The sequence below is a fragment of the Stegodyphus dumicola genome, chromosome 9, assembly GCF_044657685.1.
Source record: "Stegodyphus dumicola isolate Sdum_Otavi_A_Nest chromosome 9, ASM4465768v1".
Lineage (NCBI taxonomy): Eukaryota > Metazoa > Arthropoda > Arachnida > Araneae > Eresidae > Stegodyphus > Stegodyphus dumicola.
Genome location: NC_140776.1, coordinates 149,841,145 through 149,865,303, shown reverse-complemented (window position 1 = coordinate 149,865,303; position 24,159 = coordinate 149,841,145). Strand labels below are relative to the sequence as shown.

The window sequence follows — 24,159 nt, the reverse complement described above, 5'->3', positions numbered from 1 at the left end:
TAGTCAAATAAGTTAAGGGACCAACTTGATTTGAACCTTGATAGCTTCGGCTATACTTCTTTAGTTAATCTTAGTTTTAGTTTAATTCTTAGTCTTTGAAGTTGAAGTCCAAGTGCGGGCTTTGCTTGTACACTCCCAGGCGGAGTTTTGTTAAATCTTATTGGAATAATATAGGGTTAGTTTCCCTTCTATCTTGTTGTTTCTTGTGGCCCGAACTCAAGCGATTATTCGCTTATCAGCTCTTAAGATTCTTCACTTCCAACATTAACTTAGAATTCCAAAGTGAGGAACTCTACAAACTAATATGGAAGAAAAATACTATATAATGACTAATATATTTTAGTAAAACTTAGAAATTAATTCCAGTTCTAATAACTCTACAAGTATGATGTGAAGGTTGCTTATATTAACCTCGTGAACAGACATTAGTCTATTCGAAAGGTAATTCAAATTTCACCGCATAACAAGATATGAAATCGAAACGAAAACTGGCTAAATTGAATACCAAACAAAAATTTCAATGGAACGATTTCTTTTAAAAGAATTCAGAGGGGGCTCAGTAAATAGTTTTAGCCCAAAGGGCATCTTTAAAAACTTTCAACAAACAGTTAATGCATTTGTTTTCCATTTCTTAAATAACAGCAAACGATAAAAATCGATTAAATGTAATCTAAATTAGACTAAAATTCATTTAAACTACCTGCGCCTTCTGAGATAGAACCAAATACTCTCGAAATATTTCAAATCTAGAAATTTCCTGTACGAAAAACTCTCACTGAATTGCTTGTGCTACAAAGAAACTCGAGAACTCCGAAAAGCTCGATTTTTCTAAACTGGATATCCAGGAATCGGAGCATGAACTGCGGAGAAGAACGCTCAAATACACTTTTCTCCCCTTTGACACATCCTTTCCCTAGTAATTATCTTTTAATTAAATTGTCCCACCGTTTTTTATGTCAACCTTCGGGGCCCACTTGCTTCCCCCGTTAATTCGGCTTCACTGCTTTGATAGTGGTCGAGCAGCGAAGCAAAAATTACAGAGCCAAATTTAAAACTTAACGGTCTGGTTTTAAACGATAACAGAAGGTTTTCTCCTACTGCTCAGACGCTTTTAAGAGGAATTTTTTTAGTTTCTTTTTTTTTTTTTTTTCGGATATGCAAGCAGGACAAGAAAAATATACTTAGTTATTGGATAAGATGAGCCGATCGGCAAATTCTCTAGATCTAGTAAATTCGTAAGAACATTTTAATTTCAAAGTAAACTACCAGAATAAATGCAGCTTTTACTAAATGGTAACGATTTTAATAATTTCTAACAATAATAAATACACATGTAGAAGAATCCCAATCATGCGTGCCCACATAACCGATATTTCTCATATCGGAGGCGAACCAGTATATATTATAAAACCTCATGTTGTAACAACCTTTTAAAGACGAAATGATTATTTGATCCATCAAATAATCATTTCATAAATTATAGGTATCAAGCCAGAAAAATATTACATATCACTTCACCATTTTATTATAAGTTAAACTTTATGATATATAAATTATCACTGCAAATTATATGCTAAACATGCAGTTTAGATAAATTATCTTTCAAATGATTTAGCCATTTTAGTTAAAAATTCACATTCAGGAAATTTTCCGTAAATTTATTTAGTGTTTAAATACAGTGTTCTAAATGCAGGGTGTTTATAAAAGAACAGCGCGGTTTTAAAAATTAATAATGAATCGATGTATTACTATTAGCAAACCTTAGAGTTCATGCAGTGGCAACTGTTTAAGTTTTTGATGCATTAATCACAATCCTTCAATACGTGCTCCCTTGGTCATACATGGGAATCAAATTCTTCCCATAATCGGTGTAGCATACCCACTATGATGTCTATAGTGCACGCTTTATCCAATCACAAACTTCCTAAAGGGACACGGGCATTGGTGGTACATAAACTTTACCTTTAACAACCTCCAAAAAAAAAAAAAAAATAGCACAGTGTTAAATCCGGCGAACAGAGTAGCCAGAGAAGAAAGCTGTTGCCCACTGTTGCAGAACGCCCAATCCAGCATAGGTGGACAACATATCTACGCCCATATGGAAAATATTACTTATGGATCTAAGATTTAAAATGATTGATGTTGATCTAATTAATGATGATGATGCGCCCCTGTAATGTTTGCTTTGTTCTACAACTATCAAAGTAGCGAAGCCGAATTAACTGGAACAAAGTTCTTATTCTCCTGTAGGCACTGGTCTGTATTTTTCAGTATAGTCTGAAGCCAATTTTTTATAAATTTCTTCATATCGGTCTTTACTGGAAGTGCAAAATGTTAGCTTCATTATAACAAACTGTAAACGTGATACGTTTTGTTTGCAACTCTATGATAAAAACTCTTAATTATAAGTTTAACATTATTTTCATGTCGTCTGCGTCTCTTTTTCAGTATTTTAATGCCACATGCCCTCCTTCCTTAGAACACAATCATTAATAAGTTTTTCCGAAGAATTACCGTCTTAAAATGATCAAAACATAATTACAAAAAACAGGACACCTCTAGCATATCAAGCCAAATCAAATTAGCATGTTGTTTGGTTTGATCCGAATATACGTTCACTTGGAACACGTTGTATAAGAATGAATGACACATTTTTTTTTTCATAACTTACTGAGCATTAATCAACCAATCGTATTAAATCGCCCATCAGCGATCCAAAGCCGTATAGCAAATTCGACCCAGTGATGTTAATTTGCATCATTCTAAAGTTTTCGATAATGGCAAGTGGGATGAATGGCTACTGCACAACACAGAGTAACAAATGCTATAATGTAATTGTCTTTCATTCCTGGTCCGTAATCTTTACTAGTAACTATATTTGAAGAAAATGAAATATACCAACAGTGCCTTGAGTTTGGTTTTTAAAATTTTTACGGTATTTCTTCCTTTATATTATAGTGCTTATTTCTTTCTAAAAAAAGATTAAAAAAAAAAAGAAACCTAAAGAAGTAGTAATTTTCATGTATCTTTTAAATTGAGACGTACAGGGTAAAACTATCTGATCCATGCATCTTTTCATGTCCCGAGACATAACTTCAATAAGGTATACTTAGAATATTAAATTATGAAATCTTCATGACATCTGAGAATCATTTTTCAGAAAAGCCTCAGTATGTTTCGCGACTTAAATATGACATCTTTAAGGATGTCTGTGTTATGGGAGCAAGAATGGACTGAATGAACGTGTAGAATTGAATCCTAAAAATCTGCCGAATAGATGGAATATATCTGTATTTATTAGAATATGGTTAAAAATGATATGTTTTAGGGTAAACGTTATGAGACCTAATATTAGATAAAAGGGTACATAGGTCAGAATATTTCCAGTATAGAATTTCAAGGAAAATGTACACAGGCAAAACTAAAGTTTTGAACAGTCAAATGGAAACTATCACATAAGCTTGGACAGCACCATACAGTATAATAAAGCAATAGGCATCAAAATATATTGGTTGCTCTTATAGATCACGCAAGTTATTATGGGGATATTATCATTACTATATGTACTTTGATATCGATATAAGTATAAAAAGACTACATGCATACATTGCAACAATGGAAATAGTCTAAATTATGCACATATATTTAAATGGACATACCAAGCACAGAAAAAACACATTTGACTCGAGGAAATCTGTCTCATATATTTACATGAAAACCTCCTGACGAAAATTGAGCCCAAAAGATAAAAGGTTTGCTTCTTGACAATTTCTGTATGACCTATATTTGAGATAACATAGCATTTGTCTGAATGTAATACTACATTTCTAAGTTATATTCAAATCTAACATAAACGTAGTCTTAAATTCTAAAACAAAGCAAAATTTCCATCCAGTGAGCATATTTAACTGCAGGCAAACCAAAAACACAAACTTGGATTTGGGACTTTACTTCTCATCGACTATAATGATTTAATAGAAAAAAACAACCAGTATTCCTAGATTTTTTGTGCATTTGATTTCTCAACAAACGAAATAACTATACTGTTTCTTAAAAACATTCGTACTTACGATGCAAATAAATGTTATTCTTAGAAATCCTTTAATATCACGCTCCATAACAAATATTTCTGTACCATAATTCAGTTAGCGTCATAAATGAGGGGTAAATAATAACCAATTTACATTAGAGAATATTAAATACTTTGTAACTAGGTAAAACGTGTTTAGAGGAGTCATTCGAATATTTATGAATCAGTACTTTACTACGTATTTATTCCTCACGCTGTCTGATAGACATTACTACTATACTAAAAATATGACCTTTATTTTCTACTCAGTTTCTCAAACAGTTCTCACAGTGTTGCCACTCGACAAAGTATAACTTTAACTAATATTTTGAGTTTAATTTAATCTATAATTAACTGACAAATTAAGCGACTAAAAAGCAATAAACGCATTTTTGAATAAAGCGAATCCTTATTTTATTTTTAATAATGTGTCTCAATAATATAATTTGGAAGATATGAATTTACAACATATCTAACTGCTAATTTTTATACACATTTACAGTTTTATATTAATTAATAAACGATGAGCTCTAACACCATATATTGCATACCTACACAAAGTAATAATTTTTTTTCTTTCCTTCAACCCAAAATTTAATATTATTTGTAATATATTTAATGAATGTATTTCAAATTGATATGCATTGCCCCATTTTGCTTGTAACGTAACGTAATTTCTTGTAATTAGCGTAAATCTCGAATCAATACTTACTTTGCCCCCGTTTTAATCTATTTTTCATTGACTCAGCATCATTAAAAGTCTGATTAATTTTTTAAATGAGAATGAAACGTTTCTTTTGCTAGAACACAAAATACATTTCACAGAACAAAAATCTTTATCTCTGGAATTTTTAAATATTACACTTCTTAACTATTAACTTTCCTTGAAAATTTTATAGTTCAGATTTTTCTTTTCTCTGATATATGTCATCGCAGGAAAAACGAATCAACATTTTTTAGAAAAGATTTCATTTGAACATAATGAATTATGAAAACGTTACAATCATGCTATAAATCAAACAATTTTGGTAGTAAAATACTCATCTGGTGTATTAAAATTCTGATTACGTCACAGAAAAATTGCTGAAACTCAAATCGTAACAGAAAAATCATGACATGCTCACTAACCAGCTTGGTATAGTGCACCCGTTCACAATGGCAGATCCAGGATCTGAATCCTTCCTGACTGGACGGTAGCAAAACAGTCCGTTTCACCCAAAGCAAGTGAAAAAATCATATGGATTACCATGATTTTCAGATCATGGTAATATTCAGAGCGAAATAGCTGAGATTCAAATTATTATTTCAAGCAAAAATAGCTGGCTAGCTACGGCTTTAGATAGCTCATCCATGGAAAGGATATCTAATGGGAACATCTACAGCCAAAAAGGGTTAACCAGGAAAGGATACTATGTCTGAATCCCTGAGGGTCCCCTGCTTTCCATGAAAAATGACAATGTCATCTACAGTCAAACTTCAGGGAAAAACGTAATCAGACGAAACTGGTTCCATGACAGTGACAGGCCTTCCACATTCAAGCAAGCTAGTTTACTCTATACACTTGATTTTCAGGGTTGAACACAAGTTGAAGATTGATTTTCCATAATGTGAGCTTCTTTAATTACATACAAATCAGATTTCAGTTCACTAGATTTAAGCTCACTGTGCAACTAAGAACACCAGACCAGAGAATTACAATGATTTTAAGAACGGATTTCAAATTTCAGTCGGATATTGAATCACAGGAAAACATACAAGACATATGAACACTGCACGTATATTTCTCACGAAGAAAATACACAAAATATTCCAAACACTTTAAAATTTCTTTTTTGATAACTCATAACACTAGCCTGTTTAAAGCACAGTCATTATTGTAAGAAATTATCACGTCCCCACACCGTGTGTCTCGAGGTTTAAGTGTTAGTGCATCCAGCTAGCACAGGGAAGATCTACATTTCGAATTACAACGAAAACACAGAGCATTTTTTATGTTTCTCTCTCTCAAAACATTAAATTAATCCTTCATTGTAAGATCCGCTATTATCCTCCCTTAGATAAGACCATTGAATAATGGTAGTGCTGCCTGAGCTCCATTTTATGACGGAAAGCTCTGGCGTTATTTCTCTTAATTGTAATCAGTTGACCAATTAAACCATTATAAAGACTTGCGAATTTAATTAAAGGAGAATAGCGTTATCATTAAATTATATTAATTGGAAAACACAGTTAATTTTATATTATGTCCAAAATGATGAATTTTGAAAATACTGTCGCAAGATATTTTTTCCCTTCTTACATCGTGTCTTCGTGATGTAACTGAAAAGCATGCCCAGTTAGCAAGTGGAAGGTCTGGAGTTCGAATCACGAAGAGGATACTGCACATTTTTCACATCTTTCTTAAATAAATTCTACGTGTTCACCAGCGGCAGAATGCATAAAACTACGAAATACATATATTTTATAATTCCTCCAAGAAGCATGATCAGGAAGTTTTGCAAACAAATTTGCTACAATCGCTACAGCCCCAACGGCATCCTTTCGGAATTAGACACACTTGAATGTTGGTAAACCTAAATCAGCATTTTCGCGAAGATCAAAGCGTAGTAAATAATCGCACCCTTATGAAATTTTAACATTTTGACTGTATAGCCAGATTAAACAACATACTTCGTAATTTCAAATACTTTAAAAAAACAAGAACTATTTTAAACTGCATGAATATTAGATGGCCTTTCTACGAAAATATAATACCTGAAATTCTTGAAGAGAAGTAAAAATAATTGAAGCAAAATGAAAAAATAATAAGTACAAAATAAATAAGGACGTAAGTTTTCAGTGAAAATCTGAAATGTGAAACACGAAAAAACCAGCAAAAATATGCAGTTTTCATGCATCAAGGGTGAAAAATAAAAAATGCGGAAGTTATAAATCCCAGTTCTTCTTAAAATTTAAATCCGGCACCTAAACCCTCATCCAAAGCATGACATTGACAGAATACTGCTCGGCTATTCACCACATAAATGCCTTTTAGTAAATGTTAACAGCTTTCGTAGAGGACGGCGAGGAAAAAAATCACCACACGTTGCTTAATCTAAAAAAAAAAGGGTAAAAGGGGTGAACGAAATGGGCTTGGCAACTCCTTTTACCCCCCCCCTTCATAATCACCTCCGCTCCACCGCCTGTATTTACAAGTGTGTCATTCGCTCTAATACATGGATTAATGAGTACGGGAAGAGAAAACGTACAACTTATCGGGACATATAATGCAAGGCAAAATTATATTTTTGCCGGTGGATAATTGCATTTCGGGAAGAAGGGAGATGAAAAAGGAAGAAAAAAGTGTTTTCAGGGAGCTAACCTTTCGCTCTCCAGATACTATCCTAGTGGGAAAATTAAATTTCTTTCCCATTTAATTTCTGTTTAAATTGCTCTTAACTCCATTTCTGCAGTCGCTCGGTGGATGTTATTTTTCTGGAACGTCAAGGACGTAGAACGGAAATTGATGTTTGGTGTAAGGACGATGGTTTACTTTTCTATTCTCTCTTGCCCTTTTCTCTCTGTTCAGAAGAGATAGAGAAAGAGAGAGTCGCTGTTTGTTGAATCATGTTTTATGTGTTTTACCTTTCTCTTGCAATAGCAACGGCACAGAAAGAGATAATAAAAATGGAAAATTAGGACTTTATCCTATGGGGTTTCGCCCAAAGCCTCAGAAATGTCTTTCAAAAGATAATGAATATGAGGAAATGAATAAGGAAGCAAATGCTGTCGGGAATGAAATTGAAAATTTAATGGGATACGTGATTCATATTCAGTGAAAGTCATCTATAGTAATCGTCAACTTTAAGTAGTTTCCGTTTCCCATCTTTCATTTACAGTTTAGTATTTAACGAAAAGGAAACAACTATTTTTTCTAACATATAATGCAAATACATAAGCAAAGCGTTGACCAGATGATTATAAAATATTTTATAAAAAGGAAGTTCTTACTTAAAACGTTATTTATTATGTAATTAACTAGGAATTAGTCCAGTTTTTTCCTATGTAACATTGTGCAACGAACTTCACCAGCTCTGTTGCTTTCCTGAAGAGCCACCAGTACTCCAGTCCGGATGCTGTTCTTCATTGTTTGGAAATCTACGGATTCGTGGAATTGATCTAGATGTTGCTGTCGATCAAGTGAGATAAGAAACAACAACCACACAAATTTCTCTGCCTTTTAGCGTGAAGCAAGCTTTTGATTCAACAGCATGTGGCGTCATATCATGACCTCCCCCCCCGGGATAGTTTACTATACTGGTTAAGATCTGTACTTTCACAATCTCGGCTCTAAGGGAAACTATACTAGAACCGGATTCACTTATTGTCACCACCCAGGCAAGTAATGTGATAACCCATACTGGCTATCACATTACTTTAATAATGTGTGTTCTGTGTGTGAACATTTAGACGACAGTTAATATATTCTCCTCCTATGTTTAGTGAGCTGAGATCAATACCGTCCTTTGAAAATATGTGTGACTGACAGGGCTTAGGGCCAGATTTTTCACTTTCCTTTGCCAAACATCTTACGAATCTGCTTATCCCACCTTATAAGGATCGAGCAGAAAGGTTAAATCCGTGTAGTGAAAACTATAAGAAGATCCGAAACACGTTTCAATTATTACTATATCATGGTCCCTAAGGATTAAAATGAAAATCCGGTCTCACATCCTAAAAGAAAATTAACCTTTATTAATGGTGCAATTTATAAGCAATCGTTTTAATTTTAAATGATTTCAATCAGATATCGACAAGACATGGTGAACCTAAATTAGAATCTGTGTTGTAATCATTCTACATACCAACTCTACCAGAAGGTTAGTAAAGACCACATATATTCCCAGTATCTTTCAATTATCTCTGTCTCGTGGCAATGGCGTCCCGGTGGTACAATCATTGGAACTGCAAGTCCAATATTTCTTTTAAACTTGACGGATACCATTCCATTAATGATACTATAATAATATACACTCGTGTCTAAAATTAGCTTTACATGCAAAAAATCACTAATTTTTCAGGTATTGTGAATTGTAATTTTATGAATTTGGGTGTAATGATACATAACATGATAACACATAAATACAAAAGAAAAATGTTAAGATCGCTGCATACGACATAGAATTACATCATGAGACAAAGGAATAGTAATAATACGTTAGAAGGAGAGTTCAGAAAAGAAAAGGAATAACTCAGAAAAAAATTAAAGCATAGGAACTGAATATGGAATATGATCTTCCCTGACTTGTCACATATCACAACATGTTCCATGATGGCAATTAACACAGTTTAAGGAATTACGGTCTTCAGAGCATTTACATCTCTAGAAGGAAGATGCGTCCGTGCAACTGTTTTTTCAAGATTATCCCTCACTTCTCTGCCGGGTTAAGATCAGGAGATTTTCGATGGAGGCCACAGTATTCGATGAATTTTTTCACTTTGAGGGAATCTGTCAATGAGGTTTGGACGACGTAGACGAGTATTATCGTACGTAATGAAAAAGTAAGATTCATATACACCTCTGAAATCGCCTACGTCAGGTTCAGAGACCTCAACCTGATATCTCTGGTCAATTACATATTCGTTGTATTGCAATAAAATATAAATAACCATCTCTTTCTAGTTTTGAGAACTCTTCTGCAATACTGTCAATATCAATATCAGTCCACAAAGAAATATCTTCATAGGATGGTGGAAAATCATTTCAGATGCCCTGAAAAACTTTTTAAAATTTATTAAAATCTTTTTGTTGTTTTGTTTTGTTGCCAGCTATGCACAATGCAAATTTTAGTACGCATAATAATGTGTTCAATGAATGCTGATCATCCAGACCTCTTTGAGACAGATTTAAAGTTCCCTATTGGGCATATAAATAGTATCGAGTGGTCTTTAGAATATAATAATGAAAAATTTATAAAAACATTAGAAAATTATCGCACGTACTGATTTAATATTTATTATATCCATTGTTTCTGTTATATGCATATAATTCGTAGCCTCTGGCGTCAGAATTGCAACAAAAACATTGCATCCTGCATACTCAAGATGCAAAGACTGTTCAAGGATGAATTCACTGCCGTTTTTTCACGCCAACTCTATAAACATATGAGCTTATCTATTGCTATTTAGAGCAGCAATAAAGTTACTAGTTCGTATGTTACACCAAGACGTAAGCGTAAAAGCTCCTGCAAAACAATGCTATAAAAAGTTTGTTCCAACGGTCATTACGTGTATACTTATAGCTTTGTGTTTAAATAACATTCATCAACATGCTTCCGAGTTCATAAAATCATTTAAAACTGCTAAATTCATCTACGATTCGATTCATGAAACAGGATAAAAATTTACGTGTTTCGATTCAGGTGCAATGCAAATATTACTTGATTTCTTTCTGTTTACGAATTCTCCAAGATAAATCTTACTGCAAACAATGGTATTGTTCTGTTATCGAGATAGAATTCAGATATCTCCAAAAGCTGATGACCTGCTGAAAAATTCGAAGCATAAAAATAATCTTCAAAATATTTACGATACGGTTAAGTTGAAGAAAAATAAGATGACAGATAATAGTAAATTGGAAATTTTTAATGTTAATTAAACAACTTGCCAAATTAATCAGGGGGAAAAAATTCGGTAACATGGAAGCATTAAATTATTGGTATCATTTAAAATGCCTGAAAAACGTTCGCGTTTTAAGACACTTTTGCCACCACGTAAACTCGATTGAATAAGAATCTGATTGGTTACGGTCAGTGCCGCGTTGACGTTTATTTCACCGTTTCACGCTGCCCCATAACCTTTCAATAGTTTGCGCGTGACAACCAGTATCGGGATCGATAAAATTATATTTATAGTTAACACAGAAATGTTCAAGTCTGGCTTCGCTTAATTCTTTACCATTTCAACAGACATTTCAACAGATACCCATTTCAACAGGCTGAGTATATTTTAGTGCTCTCAATAATAGTTTCTTCAATAAATTTAAGCAAAGTTCTCGCACAGCGGTTAGGCACAGCAATTAAAAAACCATAATTTTCTTTCTCGGCAAATCCCGTCGTACACCTTCTGGGCCGGAAGAATACGACCAACATTGTTTTTTCGACCTGTAAACGTGACTTTTGTCAACTTCGATAATATTACCAACGCCGCCTATTTTAATTGACGGTTTAGACTAGATCACAAACTTCCGTCATATAATTGATCTAATAAATAACAACGCAATGATTCATATCAAACTGATACTGATAAAATTTAAGGGAAGATAAGTCTAAAATTCGCGTATAAATGAAACGACTTGCCTTTAAGAAACTCATTCTGGATCCCTCAAACCAGTTTTGAGAGCATAAGATTTTTTTTCCTCTTCTTGGCACGTCATGTCTTCCTATCTGCTTTTCAGTGCTTCCTTTGAATTGAAGAGCTTCATTTTATGGTTTCTCAGTGTTTTTCTTTCATTCCTCGATCCTGAAGAAATCGTACGGCAGATGTTTCAGCATTAGGAAAGTTCCAAATTTTCATATCCATAGTAATTGAAATAATAATAAAAACTGCAATGATCTTTACATCTTTAAAATTTGCATTATATTTATCAGTTTTGAAAAGGCATTCTTTTACTTTTTTTAATTCCTTGTACGAAGTAAAAAGGAAGTATTGTAATCGCGAAAAGTTTCAGGCAGCATATTTCAACGAAAGTATCCATTTTGACCACAATCGAATGCAAAATGTTTTTGCGTGATATATGTACGTAAGGACAGAATAAAAGACTCGTTTCTTCGAAAAAAAGTATAAAACTGCTTTAAAATCAATTCTGAATAGAATTTTTTGTGGCGTCTGTACGAACGTATGTACGTACGTATCTCGCATAACTCAAAAACAATTAGCCTCAGAACGTTGAAATTTTGTATATAGGACTGCTATAACATGTAGATGTGCACCTCGTATTTTGGTTGCAATCGGCCGCGCCAACGTATATAAATATATTTATATATATATATATATCCAGTCTGTTACCCGGCTCAGTGATCAATTTTTTTACACTTATATGTTTGTAAATTGTACATTTTTTGCTTTAAAAATGATTGAATTATGTAGTTTTTATCTTCCGGTTAAGGTTTTTATGCCTTTAGTAAATCTGTATGCAATATCTTTAGAATTATCAACAATTTTAAAGTTGTTTAAGTGCCGCTAAGCCTAATAATTCTTTTGATGGCGGCTATTGCTTGTTTACATTTGAAACCGCAAACTAGTGGATTTGTTGCCAATCTAGAGAAACTTAGCTTCGCAACAACAAAGATAACGCCTTCATTTATTATTGCCAATTAAATCATGCTTAATCCTTTCTGGAATATTTTCGAGGAAAGAAGTGTTTAAGATTTACTGCGTAATTTTTAATATAGATATTTTGAGTATTTATGTATTTTTGCCTTCTCGCGAAGTGAGCACTGAATTAATTGAAAATACTCAATCGTCTGTGAAAAACTGTTTCTTTTTGTTTTGTTTGCTTAATTTCTTTTATACATCGTTCTAGCTTTGTTATAGTATTTGAATAGAACATGTGGCAACCATTACATAATTCTTCAAATGATATAAATTTTGTGCATTGTGAGTTGTAATATGAACGAAATGCAGTACTGTTAAGTGAATCTAGCGCCAGAGTGTCGCTATGGTAAACAAATACTAGAGTGAATTTTAAAGAATGCATTTATTCTATTGTGGTTTATGCGCTGCCGGCGAAGTAGATTTATCTTAATCCAATAAGTTTAAATGAAATGCAAGAAAAAATGCTTATAATTTAATATTCCGTACAAGGAAGTCATGTGGTGTACACAGATTTTTTAAAGTAATCATTGCAACGATTTTAAAAGTAAACCCTGGCTATTTCATGGGAACCAATTTGTCGGCGAGTTTAGCAAAGCATCTGGCGATGACTCCTGTCCCAGTAATACAACAGTACCCACACAATTACTAACCTATCCAATTAAACCATTTCTTATTCTGTAAAGAACTATGCTGAATGTACAATCGTTCCGCGATTGCATGAGATAATGCAGAAGGTTAGCTTATGCACTATGCTTAGAAGAAATTGTTATGCGAAACTAGAAATTGGTTGCAAAGACTTGTTTGTTTCTACGATTCCTCTTAAACAAATGCCATGGAGAAATGTCTTTATAGGACGGCGAAAAGTCATTTCAAATGCCCATCAGTTTTTTTTTTAATTTATTAAAATCTTTCATTCTTTCTTGCTTGCCATGCTATCCATCTTTAAATACAATGCAGATTTTAGTACACATAAAAATATATTCAATAAATGATGATTATCCAAACCTCTTTAATACAGATATCGATATTTTTGCATTCGATACAATTGCATAAGATTCCGATATTATTGCATGACTACGTAGCAACCATTTAATTTTACCCTAAAAAATTAAAAATACTGAAGTGGAACACAGTTACAGCAAGAAAGTCTAAACCAAAATCGAAGAACTATACTAACCGTGATAAACTACATACAAATGGCTTACAAAAGTTAAAGCAGCTGAGGCAAAATCTAACTAAAGAGCTGCTAATTCACAATAATGATACTGTACGTTTCTCTTGCAAGGAAAAAAGCAATGCACACAGACTTTATCAAAAAATAAAAGTATGATTACTTAAATACCTAGATATTAAATTAGATCGATAACAACGTACACAGAAATTGCAAATGGGGTGTGTAGCGGATTCCGCGTAAGCCGAGAGAATTTCATTCCATGAGGCCTCGTGCCAGAAATTTCATTCAATATTTGGGTGGAGCACACGCGGCGCTATCGATTGAATAAACCACGTCAGCAGAAGAAAGAACGATGAATAACATCGTCAGAGATTTGGTAGATCTCTTTTTCGCTAAGCGTTGACCAGATGATTCCGCAATTAACTGCTGATTCCCAAGTGATAGTAAAATGTTAACGAAAATATGTTCCATGGCGAATTTATTAGCTGCTAAATAACGTCATTTAAGTAATCAAAAAATGATGAAATATGTCTAATCAAACATTTGACTGCAACACATTCTTTAGTAATAATAAATAAAACTATTCAAATTCGCTTCTGTCTTTGACTGAATACGGCAAAGGTCATGAATAAATCAAAAGAAAGCCTTCTTGAAGGATTCTACCAGAAAAACTGGCTTCTACTATGCCAGTGTTGCTATATAATGCGATGTTTCGGAAATTGACTGAATTGCTGATTTGTATTACTAAAATTGATATTTTTTTAATGCGAATTTTCCCCACTTCCTCATTTCCTTCTGCCACTTTTTGCTACCTTAAAAAATTTTTAATGTGTCATAAAATATGCATATGTTAACATAATATATCTATTAAAATAAATTTTTGATAAAAATAAATTTATTTAGATTTAAAGAAATTATCAAAGATAAATAAAAAAATTAATTAATAATATTTAAAGATAAATATAATTTAGATTTAAAATTTAAGAAGCTGGCAACTGGCAACCCTGGAATCGTAGCCCTGAGCGCATGTGCATTCAGTTTTCAGCACGAATCACTAATGTTTTCCCGCGTTTAATTGGTTGCTTTGTTGAATATCTAGATAAATTTTGAACCGTATTTCATAGTCTAAGTCCGATTATAATTGCTGCGGTGAGTAAAGTATTTATTTTTACCAAAAGAAACACTTTACAGTGTTGGAATTTTCCACGAACGCATTCGAACAGCTTTTTCAGTATCACAGAGCACAATCAACAGTTACACTCCAAACTACTAAGAACGTTAAACACAAAATCAGTGCAAAGCGCATCTAAAAGACGAAGCTCTCAGTCATATATCAATGCTCCGAAGTCGCTCTGAATAAACAACTGAGAAACTTATACTCTGCCCGGTCTTAAATAGGTTTCTCCCGGACGCCGAGAAATCTCTATTACCTTCCCCTTCCCAAATTACTGGGAGGCATATGAGAATCGGATACGGTTACAGTTACATACAAATCAATTACAGTTATTCAATCACAATATCAATTATAGTTATACAGGGACTAGATCAAACTGTCGCCAAATGGTTGCAAATGATGGCAAAGGTTGGCGGCTTTTGCAGATTTTTCGCCAAACCTGGCGACAAAAATTATTTTTCAAAATTTTCAACAGCTTGGCTATATCTCGCCAGTTCAGCGAAATGGCCATTTACTTGTAGAGTTCCTCACTTTGTAATAAGCGAATAATCGCCTGCGTTCGTGTGACAGGAAACAACAAGATAGAAGGGTAAATAACCCTTTATTATTCCAACTAAGGTTTAACAAAACTCCGTCTTGGAGTGTACAATAAAGCCGACACTTGGGCTTTGAACTTAAGAGACTAAGAATAATATTTATCTAAGCTATTAACAAGAAATTATGCTTCCCATGGATAACAGAGGCCAAGAGTTTAAGATGGCTACGGCAGTAAAGCATACATAGGTCAATTAACATGCGTAATCAATATCAAAGTAAAACTTTTGGCTGGGTTATAAAGATTCTATACTGTGTACTTAAGTTACAGCTGAATATAAAAAATCTTAAGAACTAGTAAGCGAATAATCGCTTTAGTTCGTGAGACAATAAATAAACTTGGAAAGGGTTAAAAAACCCTTTATTATTCAAATAAGATTGAACATAACTTCATCTTGGAGTTGTACAATAAAGCCGACATTCGGGCTTGATCTTAAGACACTAAATTAAACTAAAATAATCTTAACTAAAGAGATATAGCCAAAGCTATCAAAAATTCTAACAGAGTTGGCCCCTTAACGTTAATTGACTGCGAAGCTATCAAGGGCCTAAAGTACGGCCGAACGTGATAATAGCTTACTAGAGAGTAGCCTAAAAAGGCGGCCGCATGCAGACAGAGTACCTGGTATCTCTCTCACTAAGACCGAAGGACTTACTAAGAACTCTTCACTTTTTAAATACCGCTCTTCCTCATTATGTATTCAGAAGTGATTCTAAAACTACTTCCTGTCCGGAAGTAGTACGTTGAAGTTAATCGACAGGAAATGAACTTTAACTCAACATTTAATTGTTAATAAAATTAACATAATCCTTACATACCCAATGCTAAATAGACTTGCTGCTGTATTCTTATTTTTTCCGGCAGAACTTGCTCTCTTTTAAGCATTTCTTTCGTGTTACATTATACGAAAGATACTACAATTTTAATCAAAACTTCAATCAAATTATTTACATATATATATAAATTCGTAACAGTAAAAATTATGTGTAACATGAAAAACATTCAGCACCACTTTTCGAAGTACTTATATTTACTTTTAAAATACCTATATTTAAGAACTGATTACAAAGAATAAAAACAGATAAGACAAAAGCTTATTGCAAACTACGTAAATGTGAACTCAGGACATTGAAAAAGTAATACTAAAATAAATCATTTCTAAAAGAACTGGTAAAATAGTGTTGACAATATAAAAGCACCTGACAATATATATGAAAAGATTAACTGATATATAGTAACCTAAATTAATATAGAATTAAAGAAAAATGGAGATTTAAACAATGGAAAGTGAGGAATATAGTTTTAAGGACTTTTGTCCAAAACTACTATTTATATAAAAAAAGCAAGCTTCGAATTACAGTCCGTAATTTATAGCACACCCAGATTGAATTTGTGGTGCCGTCAGAGGTCATATGAGTTCACGTAACTATGACGTCTAATAAATTATGCTATCTCTGACGTTTCGTGCAGCAGTTGCTATTTTTCGATCTCCCCCTCTCTACTTTTAGTTTACAATTTTCTGCCAACACTAATTTACGTAAATACAGCATAAAACATCCAATGCAGAAACCGATTCGATCCCGGTTTAATTAGCAGTTTCCTCTCGGACCCTGACGCATTGCTGTTCAAGGGAAGTTGAAAAATAATGTGGTTAAATGAACATTCAACCCTGATTACTATTATGTTAAATGCCTAACATTTAAGACTGAGTATTTAATTTAACATTTAGTCTATATGAACTGATGTGAACGATGGACTGTGAACTAATGAAGAAAATTGTCATTTTTTCGTAAAATGTGAAAACAAAAATGCATGGCAGATTTCAAAACACACTACCAATCTTTTACCATAACTTAACAGATTCTTGAGCAATATGTACACATTTTCTAAAAATAATTTAAAAAAATTAAGCATTTTTTACCCATAAATTCTATGGTGAATGACCAACGATTATAAACAACTATTACTACTAATTAGAATTAAGGAAATGATCAATAATAAAAACAGTAACTATGTTTGGGAGTTCAAGATTCTAAACCTTAATATTAATTTTTTTCAATCCATAACATTCTACGATCAAACATTAAATGGATGATTCCAGTCACATACAGAAAATCGGTTGATATTCACTCGCATTAAAGCCATGTTGGGTTGCGAATAACATTAAAATATATGGGGTAGAATTAATTGCAAATGCAATACTATTAATAGCACTGCATTCATATTTGCAATTAATTCTAACCCATCTATTTCAATGTTATTTAGTCAGTTAGAATTAATTGCAACTATTAATACAGTAGTGGAATTATATGGGTTGATGTTATTCTTAGTAAGGATGTTACTAACCAAATAAAATTAGAATAATTTCATAAAATTTTCTGAGATGCAATTTTGCTAACACTGGAAAGCAAATTCAGATAATAATCTTTTTCTGATTTATGAAGCTATATTTTAAAATAAATCCAAAACATTTGGGAAAAAAATTACCAAGCATTATTATGCAAATGAATGAAATGAATAAATTTACAGTAAAATATATTTGAAAGTGGTCATAAAATTCAGGCAAACATTCGTAAGCAACATAAGAAAATTCTAAATTTCACATTACGTCCAAAGGGGCGTTTTTTTTAACATTTTGTTTGTTAACTTTATTTATTAAATTATTATCTTCGCACTTAAGCCATGAAATTCAGTTCAAGAGCAATATCGCAAAATAGTTTTAAATTGAGCAGATCTTTAGAATTTCCGATACAGTCTCGTGGGCTGGAGATAAAAATGTTTTTTTCTGTACAACATTCCCATTATTCGCTTTGAAATCCTTGAGTTTGTTAATCAAAAATTCGTCAGTTTACAAAATATAATAAGTTACTTAAGTTTTTTCGTAAGTTTTACAAAATATGAAATCGATAATAAAACAAATTCCAAATTTAAAATTTGGGCTTCCACATGCCCATATTGGTAGTAGGATTATGTCATTCAAAAAACGTGACTTGAAAATAATAAAGACATAGAAAACTTACAAATATTTTCGACAGCCGGCAAAAGGCCTCAGACATTTTTTTTCCTTGAAAGATTGCATATAAGCTTATGAACTACCCGACAATAACAGGAAACCTGGAAATTAAAAAGAAATTATTTTCAATAACATATATATTAAAAAATTACCTTAAATTTCATTTATGATCTAAACACAAAAAGCATATACTGCTTAATAACTGCATCTAGAAAAAATTAAGAAGCACATGCAAAGGTTTAATATAGAAAATTTAGAAGTCATATAATTTATATTTAAGTAACTGAGAAAATAATAACGTGGCCTTTTCATAAAGTATGATAAACTTTTTTGTGGGCAAAAGGAAAACGAATTTTTATACCGTTAATTATTTTAGAGATATACTTATAGGTATGCGAAAAACACAGCAAACGTTTCGGAAACATTAATAACGCTGATAATTAGAAAATGTATACAGTACATTGAACAGTTACAATTCAAAATATTTTGCACATTTATTTGGGCAAAGCAAATATATACCAGTTGCTAATCATATAAGAGCCATTTTTATCTAATATTTTAAGGAGCTGTTTTAATACGTCATGCACGCTTTCGTGATGCAAGTCATAGCACATTTAATTAATAACTAAAATAAATCTATGTTCTTGGTTCGAATCCCGCCAAAGGCACACTTTTCAGGGGGTATAAAATGGCGCCTGAACTAAATCGTGCTGGCCTAAAATGTACGTCCATAAGTTAATTCGCAATCGAGGATTTGCTCGACTGTTACTCGTGCCTCTTCCCAGTCGCAATATAAGTAGAGGAGAATATAATATGTTATCTTATTTTCCCATGCATGCACGTCCAACCAGCAATTGGAAGATCCTTAGTTTGAACTCGAGGGAGGGCACGAATAATTTTTTGTGCTTCTCTAATTTATGAGTTCCCATTCATCTAATTATGAGACTTTATTAGCAACAGTTCTTCTACAAGAAGTACTATTAAAGGCACATTAAGAATAATTTTGATTATAAGGTTTTAATTTTATCTCATTCATATAAAATAGCTATAGTTAAAGAAATATACCTTACCTATAGTTAAAGAAATAAAAATGCGATTACCTTTATTTCTTTAACTGTAGGTAACAAAAGTAAATCAATTTATAAAATTTATTGAAATTAGATTACAAAGTTTATTAAAATAATCCGTAATGAAAACAGTTTTCATTGCGGATTAGGATCCAAAATGCCAGTTATTAAAATACTCAATATACTTTAATAAATTAAATGAACAAAGTTTGGCTTCTTATTCTTGGAGAAATTAAAGTACGAATTTGTTGTGATGGATCAGGGGGTTCCCAAATACTTTTTATTTTGTACCACATTAATAAAATTGAAAAATATGTATACTATCATGTATCAAGAGGGTCGCTATTTTGAATATTCATTTAAACCTTTTATATAAAAATTGTACACGAAAAATAATATACCACTAGAGGTACATACACCATCATAATTTGAGAAACTCAATCAGCACAAATCAATTTGCCATTTTGAAATACTTGTCACTGTAACAGTTTTAAATATTATTAAAATCTTGTAAATTAAAATAAATAATTTAATTAGATGAACATTAAGGTATTTGTGAATGGCAGTATTTGAAACCAGGCTCAAGTGCCACGAGCGACTCTCGCACGAAGAATGTAATTTATTAAATGTTAGAATTTTTTTAGTCCAAAGGGATTTGAATCCCGAAAGACTATTAGTTTCGTTTTGGCATTTTGCGTCGGACTCATAAATGTCGGTTCACTTTTCAAACTGTTGCCACAAAATGTTAGTCCTGCATTATATTTGAAGAAATTAAATAATGAAAAATCTGCATAAATGTATGTATATTTCTCGTATTGTGATAAAACAACGGTACATAGAGTCATCGAATTTTGAATAACGTAATCCTCCAACGAATATGAGCATGTGGAAGACCAAATTTGAAATTTGTTTTATGATCGATTTCCTATTTTTTAAAACTTTGACGAATTTTTGATTAACAAACTCAAGGATTTCAAAGCGAGCAATGGCAACGTTGTGCAGAAAAAACATTTTTATCTCCAGCGCGTGAGTCTCTGTATCGGAAATTCTAAAGATATGCTCGTTTTAAAACTATTTTGCGATATTGCTGTTGCACTGGATCTTATGGTTTAAGTGCGAGGAACATGATATTTAATAAAGAAAGGTAACACACAAAATGTTAAAAAACGCCCCTTTGGACGTAATTTAAAATCTGAAACATTTCAGATTTTTTTTTTTTTCTTGTTTTGTACGTCGCCATTTTGAGCGCTAAATAAAGTTTTTTCTGTGTTCCATCATTGGAGTTGCTTCATATTGCCAAAGAAGTATCACATCACCAATTTAAGGATACCGAATTTATTAAGAATTCCTACCGTAATGTTTCTTTGACCAGATTTTGGGAAGAAGTACAAACAGAAGTAAATCGTTTCCGCGATTAATTGTCCCTATTAAATAAAACAGTACTCGAAATTAAATTTGTATCTGATACGACAAAATAATATTGCTAATATCTGTCTAAATTTATGACGTACCTACATGCATGCCTTTGGCATTTATAGGGTTCATAAATCAATATAAAAAATTCTATACTTCTAACGGCATAATTCCAAGAAATATTCCAGAAAGAATTGATTAAGAGATTCATTTTTGAACGCACACTGCTAAGTGTAATAAAAACCTTGATAACTCAAAATTCTATTAGATTCGGTAAGAAATTAGAAAAGAAAAATCTGAAATGTTTCAGATTTTAAATTACGTCCAAAGGGGCGTTTTTTAACATTTTGTGTGTTACCTTTCTTTATTAAATATCATGTTCCTCGCACTTAAACCATAAGATCCAGTGCAACAGCAATATCGCAAAATAGTTTTAAAACGAGCATATCTTTAGAATTTCCGATACAGAGACTCATGCGCTGGAGATAAAAATGTTTTTTCTGCACAACGTTGCCATTGCTCGCTTTGAAATCCTTGAGTTTGTTAATCAAAAATTCGTCAAAGTTTTAAAAAATAGGAAATCGATCATAAAACAAATTTCAAATTTGGTCTTCCACATGCTCATATTCGTTGGAGGATTACGTTATTCAAAATTCGATGACTCTATGTACCGTTGTTTTATCACAATACGAGAAATATACATACATTTATGCAGATTTTTCATTATTTAATTTCTTCAAATATAATGCAAGACTCTAACATTTTGTGGCAACAGTTTGAAAAGTGAACCGACATTTATGAGTCCGACGCAAAATGCCAAAACGAAACTAATAGTCCTTCGGGATTCAAATCCCTTTGGACTAAAAAGAAGAGAATTATTCGTTTTCACTTTATATGCTGAATAAAATAGATCTAATTCTTAATTTCAAAGCTATTCTGTAAAAATATTAATCATTCAGTTCATCGCACATTTTATACGTAAAGATGTGAAACTATTTAATTTATGCGTAGCTCAGACGCACAAATTACATGCGTGGTGCTGGGATATTTGAAACAATATCTGTGGAGTAAACAGCATTTGTGGAGTCAATGAAACCGCAGATGACATCTCAGAAGTCCAGACAAGCAAGAGAAGAATGCGTAAATAGCTATGTAAAAGTTACGGTTCCACTTTATTGGTTAGTTATAAGTTTCGACTTGCACATTTAATATTATTAGCGGCTATCGGCTGAAATACTTTTTAAGTTCATACTGCCACTACGCAATAATAACCTAATATAAAAGGAAATTTACCAATTTTATTTTACTTTAGGCCTTTTTAAAGGTTAAAGAAAAAGCGATTAAAATTCACATACAAGATTAAATTTTTAAAAGTAAAGTATAAGTTTCGCATGAATATTAAACTAGTAAATCTACGTCTAAAGTATAATCTTTATCTTCTTTTTATAATGCTTATTTTCCACAATAAGTACCGCTTGTGGTATATTTCTTCATAGCAGTAATTCGACGAAATCAATACAGTCCTTGTTTACAAAACGCTATTCTTTATTTTGCTACAAAGAGGAAGAAGGAAAGCAATAAATCTTTTCCTTAGCCTCATTTTATTGCAACGATAAAGCTTCTCTTTATTATCGTTATCTGGAAAAGTAGTCTAAAAGAAATCTTTCGTTGTTGACATTTGATTCTCCGTTTATAAAAAGCATTCAAGCTGTTTGATTCAGCAAACGTAGCGCTATGTTAAGTAACATCGGCTTTCTTCTAAATGAAGGGTGAAAACAGTAATATTATTTGCCTCGAATACACTTTTTTTTGTATATCAGTTGGCTTCTATCATAATCATACCAATTTTTATATTAAAAAATTATTCTAAAGATTTTACGATGTCTACATCTGTCAAGCTTAATAATCAGGCACAACTAATGTCCATTTATTATATGAGAGATGTTTAAATACATTTACTGTTTATATTTGAATATCTATCACAGGGATGTCAAACTCATAGGTACACTGGGCCAAACAAACAAGGTTTAACTTTAGGCCAAAAAAAAAAAAAAAAAATCAATATTCATAGAAACGTAGATTTATTTCGAATAATACAATAATAAACATATATATATATTATATAGAAAAGAACAAGAAAAATTTAATGTTTATGTCTTGATACTTGACATCTGTTCTCTGCTATTATCTTTCCTGTTTCGGGAGAAATTCTGTTTGCAGTGATAACTTTCAACGCTGACCCAAGGTGAGCATCATTAATGCGGTTTCTAATAGGAGACTTATTACCTTTCATGACAAAATAACTGCTCGCACCGATAAGTGCTACCAAACATGGAAATAATTTCATATGCGAATTTTCGAGTATTTTCAAACCTGGCTGGTAAATATTTGTAAAATTCAGGCACGCCCACTTCAATGAATTTTGCTTTCAAATTTGAGTTGCATTGAATCTCGATCACCTCCATTTGCATTCGGCTGGGTACTGAGTTGATACTTAGAGAAAAATCGAAGAAAACAAAAAAAAAAATTGTCTTCGAGGGAACTAAAATCATTAAACCTCGTTTCAAATTCAGTTGTTAAATTTGCAATTTTTTCTGCGTATTTTTGATACGAACAAATATCATCTAAACTTGATTTATTCATGCTGCACGTCGGGAAGTGCGTCAAATCTTCATTTTTAAGTTGTTTTTCCCAAAGAACTAGTTGACATTTGAATGCTTTAATTATGTCAAACATGTTCGTAATGATATGATCTTTTCCTTGTAACAATAAATTTAAACCGGTTAAGTGTTTGGTTATATCAACCAAAAAAGATAAATCTTGTATCCATATTGGATCGTAAAACAAACTTACGTCTTGATGTTTCGTTTTTAAAAACTGACATATTTCTTCTTTCAAATCCCAGAATTGTTTGAGAATCTTGGAACAAGATAACCAACGTACCTCGGTATAGTAGGACAAACCCGAATATTCACTATCTAACTCACTTAAGAAAGCAGTGAATTGACGCTGATTTAAACCTCGAGATCTTATAAAATTTATAACTTTTTTATATATGACAAAACATTCTCCATATTTATTACTTTCGTGCATAGAACTTCTTGATGTATAATACAATGCATATGATGAATGTTTGAACCGTGAATTTTACTAAGTTTTTTTCCTAGTAATGCTACGAAGCCCTTGTTTTTCCCGGTCATTGATGGAGCGCCATCTGTAGCTAAAGAATTTAATTTTGCCAAAGGTAGATTGTATTTCTCCAGAAGTCCAAAAACACAAGTAAATATATCTTCAATTTT

The 24,159-nt window shown here is 32.3% G+C and overlaps 1 long non-coding RNA gene across 1 annotated transcript in view; it reads right to left on the bottom strand.

The window, feature by feature from the left end:
- Positions 1-24,159, bottom strand: part of LOC146995512 (uncharacterized) — a 269,460-nt gene that overhangs the window by 144,570 nt on the left and 100,731 nt on the right. Inside the window, exon 2 of the long non-coding RNA XR_015043231.1 lies at positions 18,388-18,481. This is a non-coding gene — a long non-coding RNA (uncharacterized LOC146995512). The remainder of the gene's footprint in view (positions 1-18,387; positions 18,482-24,159) is intronic.